The sequence below is a fragment of the Penaeus japonicus genome, unplaced genomic scaffold, assembly GCF_977035675.1.
Source record: "Penaeus japonicus unplaced genomic scaffold, GWHDUDI00000001_assembly GWHDUDI00002048, whole genome shotgun sequence".
Taxonomy (NCBI): domain Eukaryota; kingdom Metazoa; phylum Arthropoda; class Malacostraca; order Decapoda; family Penaeidae; genus Penaeus; species Penaeus japonicus.
In genome coordinates, this window is record NW_028236450.1 from 15001 (window position 1) to 21609 (window position 6609).

A 6609-nucleotide genomic window follows, 5' to 3' on the forward strand; every position below is an offset into this window, starting at 1 on the left:
TATAATCATTACTACTATTATCATCATCATAATCATCATTATCATTGCTATCATCATCGTCATCGTTGTAATTACTATGAGTGAAGTCTTGTAGAGTAAATGGTGATTCTGCTTCACTGTCCATGTTTACTCCCAATTTATCATTATTATGACCATTATTAGTATAATCATTGCTACTATTATCGTCACCATATTCATCATTATCATTGCTATCATCATCGTCTTCGTTTTAATTATTAGTATTGTTATTGCCATTATTATTCTCATTATCATCATTATCATTACTTTTCTAATATTAGGATCATCATCACTGTAATCATCATGTTTTTTTATCATTATTATCTATATTATTATAATTATCTTAATTGTAGTTGTTCATCTTCATCTTGTCACAATCATTATCCTTGTCATTGTCATTGCTATCATTATCATTATCACTGTAATTGAAATAATTATCATTATCACTGTAATTGAAATAATTATCATTATCACTGTAATTGAAATAATTATCATTATCACTGTAATTGAAATAATTATCATCTTCATTATTATCATTATTAATGTCATCATTATCACCATCATTATCTTTACTATCATTATTTCCATGACGATGACAAAGCTTATGGCTCCTTATGAAAATCTTGCTAATGTCAAGAACTATAAGATGTGCATTTCGGAATTGCATCTCGTAACGGTCTCTCCCTTCCTCCGGATGAAAATGAGGAGCAAAAAGTGCATATGATACTGATCGCTCTTGACAAAAGCGATTGCAAATTTTGACCAACTCATATATATATATATATATATATATATATATATATATATATATATATATATATATATATGTGCGTGTGTGTGTGTGTGTGTGTGTGTGTGTGTGTATGTATGTGTGTGTGTACATGTTTACATATTTGTATAGATACATAGACACACACACACACACACACATATATATATATATATATATATATATGTATGTATATACACATACATACATACACGTCTGTGTATGTACGTATGCATGTATATAAACCTTTTTTCCTACTCTATATAGATTTCTGTGATACGGGTCGTAAGCGTAAGTGGTCATTAAACGGGGTGGTCGTTAAGTGAGTACCGGGTTTGTATGTATCTGTAATTCGCAGTTGCTAAATACAACTATGTCTTAGAATAATTTTAAAGCAAGCCTGTATCGTGGTATGAATACTATATGATTCTATGCAGATATTGTTTTGACTTTGTAAAACAATGTATGTGGTAATAAAAGGTAGGATATGAGTGTAAATAGAGCAAACAGTGTAGAAAACACGACTCCCAAGTAGAGTAAAATCAAAACCGCCTATAGAGGGTGGATTGCAATTCGTCCAAAACATAACATTCTTCTGTGATACCTGAACGACCCAGCGACCATCTGGTGCTTTCCTAAAATGCAATGCCCCGAGTGAGGATCGAACTCACGACCTTGAGATTATGAGACTCACGCGCTGCCTACTGCGCCATCGAGGCGTCAATTATACGGAAATAGCGTATGATATGCACAAAAATGAGAAAAAATAGGAGAACCAATGATACAGAAGTCTAAAGTTTCTGGCGATGGACTAGTTGTTGTGATACCACATATTTCCATCCTTTATTTATAAATCTAACCTCAAAGGTCAATTTGCTGATGCCTGGCGCCAATACACAATATAAGTACCCATACATGTCAGAAAATATATCCTATATAAAATAGGCTTTTGACAGGTGCAGCAGTTGTGAAATCCTTATCTGAAGAAGTTGAGGAGAGGAAAGTATATAAATGATAGATACATCACGCACAAGAAACTCAAGTGACGGCAAGTACACAGAATCAGAGGCAGGTCAGGTCAGATGGGAGGGATGGGTGACCTATGGGTATAATCTGTTAGAAATGGGGAAGTCTGTAGCACCTCCCATGGTATTTTCGTTGTTCCTGATAACACTGTTTCTCATTATCCTTGTCGTTGTTATCATTATCATCATTATTAGCATTATAATTGAAAGCATCATCATTGTTAGCATTATCATTTTATATCATTATCATCATTATTAGCATCATCATTGTTAGCATTATCATTTTATAATGTCATTATCATCATCATTATATTTATAATCATCATTTCCAAGACGAAGACAAAGCAAATTGACCATCCTGGTATTTTATCAAGAACGGTCACTATCGTATGACGTCACTATAAGATTTGCATTTCGGAATTGCATCTCGTAACGGTCTCTACCTTCCTCCGGATGAAAATGAGGAGCAAAAAGTGCATATGATAATGACCGCTCTTGACAAAAGCGATTGCAAATGTTGACCAACTCGATCCCTGCCTCCCCGCAGTAGTCGCTATATTCACTTTTTGCGAGAGCGGTCACCATAATAAGCGTGTGTATGACGTCACAGAAATATTAATTTCTTAACGGTCTTTTTTTCTGCGCTATTATATCTCTATCTTAGCGGTAATGCACATGGACACACACACATATATGTTTATATATATATAAAATGTATAATACAGCTATATATATATTTTAAGTATGTTTATATTTCAATTAAAATATATTTATTAAAGATATATAATACAATATATATATATATATATATATATATATATGTTAATCAAACACATGCATACGTATATATATGTATATATATATATATATATATATATATAAATATATATATATATATATATATATATATATGTGTGTGTGTGTGTGTGTGTGTGTGATAAACATAAAACACATGCAACTTGTTATGTATATATATGTATACACACAATATAAATATATATATATATATGTCGTATGTTAGTATATATAAGTGGAAAAGTATATATATATATATATATATATATGTATATATATACATATATATATACATATATATATATATATATATACATATATATCTGTGTGTGTTCGTGTGTATGTGTGTTTGATTATATATATGAATACATTCTAGATAAGAAAGGAAAGAAGAAGAAGAAGAAGAAAAAAAAAAAAAAACAAGGAAACATAAAAACGGTTGATTAGTAAGGTTCTAAAGTGCTATGTTGACAAATGTTGACCAGCTCGATCTTTTGTCGAGGGCGGTCAGTTTTGTATGACGTCACTGAAACTTGCATTCCTATATTTGCATTAGGCGGGGGGGGTGGCGGAGAGAGGGTCGCGGGAGGCTGCGGATGGAGCAACAAAACGATCTCTCTTAAATCTCACTCATGATTATATCGATCGGACGGATGGGTGACCTATGGAGATTAGTGACCGATATATGACAACAATCTGTGAGAAATGGGGAAGTCTGTAGCACCTCGCATGGTATTTTCGTTGTTCCTGAAAACACTATAACCTCGATCCCATTCTTGTTTATCAATTTATCACATACCCTTAATTCGACCCCTAGTGCATCATTGCGACAGATAAAACCCTCACATCCAGTCATCCTTCTTCCGCAAGGTCGTACTTCTCATTTCAGGTCTCCATGTATTTCACATTTTCTCTCGTTCGTTTTTACTCTAAGACAGTCATTCTCAAGAGAGGGCCACTTAGCTCACTAGGATAGAGATTACAAAGTATAGGGAGGATTTTTTTTTAGCCGGAGGAACTAGGGGAAAATACTCAATGCTTATCATACTTGCAATTGAATGATTGGATTCGCTCATTCTTTTGGTAAAGTTTATTTTTGTAATTAGGGCACGTAAAATGATTATCTAAAGCCTGGAAAAGGCGAATAAGCACCCTGCTGTATGAGTGAACTCTTGTAGAGTAAAGGGAGATTCTACTTCACTGTCCATGTTTATTCCAGGATGCTAGGCTCCCAGTCTATCATCATAATGATCATCATCATTAGTATAATCATTTGTCAGTTCATTACTTCACTATTATCGTACTGTCATCATAATCATCGATGTAGTTATATATAAGGTTATATCATTACTATCTATTTATCGACTGCATCAATAATCATTCATTAGATATAACATAAAATATATATCATTACTACTATTATCGTCATCATAATCATCATTAGTATAATCATTACTGACCTATGTTATTGCGTCATCGATAAGTCAAATCATTAGTATATATCATTACTACCTTATTATCGTCATCATAATCCATCATTAGGCATAGATCATGTAACTAACTATTATCGTCATCTATAATCAATCATTAGTTTAGATAATCATTATACTACTATTACTGCGTACAATCAAATAATCATCATTAGTATAATCATTACTACTATTATCGTCATCATAATCATCAATGTCATTTCCATCATCATCATTATTTTCATTATCATCATTATTATTACTATTGTAATATTATGACCATCATCACTATGATTATCATAGTATTTTTCATGATCATTTATATCATTATCCATCATGATTGTAGTAGTTGTTCATCTTCATCTTGCCACAATCATCATCCTTGTCATTGTTATCGTTATCATCATAATCATTATTATTGTCATCATAATTGAAATCATTATCATTGTTTTCATCATTATGGCTATTATCATCATTATCATCATTATGGCTATTATCATCATTATCATCATTATGGCTATTATCATCATTATCATCATTATGGCTATTTTCATCATTATAACCAACATTATCTTAATCATGATCATTTCCATGACAAAGACAAAGCAAATGGTTCTTTACGAAATTCTTGCTAGTGTTAACCATCGTGGTCCTATATATATATGAATTTTATATAAGCTCAATATATATATATAATATATTATTATATGTCATATCTAGATATAAATAATATACATCATAAATACGAGTATATTAGGACATATATAACTCATTATATATACATATATATATGTCAGTAGTAGTATGAATATATATATATATATATAGATTATATAATTATATATATATATATATGTAATATCATAATATAGAGTATATTTATATGGATCGTACTTCTCTGTTCCAGGCATTCATGTATTTCACGTTTTCTCTCCTTCGCTTTTACTCTAAGGTAATAATTCTTAACAGAGGGCCACTTAGCTCACTGGGATAGAGATTGCAAAGTATATGGAGGATTTATTTTCCTAATGAAGAACTATGGGAAAATACTCAAGGGACGAACCAAGTGAGAATAGAATCTCTACACTGTATTCGTATAGATTAAACATGATTTTTTTTCCGTGATTTTCCTTATCATTTTTCTTTATCATTACTTTTGTTATATTATGATTATATAATCACTATAATTATCATGGTCTTTATCATTATCATTTATGTTATTGTAATTATCATAATTGTAGTTGTTTATCTTCATCTTGTCATAGTCATTATCCTTGTCATTGTTATCATTATTATTATCACTATAATTGAAATCATTATTATTATTATCATCATTATATTTAATACAATTATTTCCAAGACGAAGACAAAGCAGATGGCTCCTTACAAAAATCTTGCTAATGTTGACCATCCAGGTCTTTTGTGAAGAACGGTCACTGTCGGATGACGTCACCATAAGATTTGCATTTCAGAAATGCATCTCGTAACGGTCTCTACCTTCCTCCTAATGAAAATGAGGAGCGAAAAGTGCATATGATAATGACCGCTCTTGACAAAAGCGATTGCAAATGTTGACCAACTCGATCCTGTTTGGAGAGCGGTCAGTTCTGTATGACGTCACAAAGATGTTAACGGTCTTTCTTTCTGTGCTACCTTATATCTAGCTTAGTGGTAATGTACACACAGACGCACGCACTCACACACGTGTGTGTTTGATTATATATATATATATATATATATATATATATATATATATATATATATATATATATATATATATCTATATATATATATATATATATATATATATATATATATATATAGGTATTATATATATATAGATATAGAAATATATATATATATATATATATATATATATATATATATATATATATATATATGTACTGTTATATATTATATATATATATATATATATATATATATAATATATATATATATATATGTGTGTGTGTGTGTGTGTGTGTGTGTGTGTGTGTGTGCGTGTGTGTGTGTGTATTATATACATTCTAGATTTAAAAAAAATAAAAAAATAAAAGATATATGACAACAATCTGTGAGAAATGGGGAAGTCTGTAGCACCTCCCATGGTATTTTCATTGATCCTGATAACACTGTTTATTGTAAATGATTAACACTCACCTCAATCCCATTTTTGTTTATTAATTTGTCAGATACCCTTAATTCGACCTCTAGTGCACCATGGCGAGAGATAAAACCAAGTCTCCGTGTATTGCACGTTTTCTGTCCTTCGCTTTCACTCTAAGTAATTTCCAAAAGAGGGACACTTAGCTCACTGGGATAGAGATTACAAAGTATAGGAAGGAACTTTTTGCTAAAGGAGGATCTAGTGGAAAAACTCAAGGGACGAACTGAGTGAGAATATATTCTCTACACTGTATTCTATAGACCAAACTTGATTTTTTTGGTGATAACATGCTACACTCACGTCTGGAAGCCTTTCCTCTGACTACCCCTCCTACTTGGATTTACAGTATATCTTTGCCTATTCCAT

General features: G+C 31.1%; 1 non-coding gene across 1 annotated transcript; it reads right to left on the reverse strand.

Moving 5' to 3' along the window:
* Nucleotides 1–1433: 1433 nt before the first annotated feature.
* TRNAM-CAU (transfer RNA methionine (anticodon CAU)) lies at nucleotides 1434–1506 on the reverse strand. Its single transcript has one exon. It is a non-coding gene; the product is annotated as a tRNA-Met (tRNA).
* Between the last annotated feature and the right edge of the window lie 5103 nt (nucleotides 1507–6609).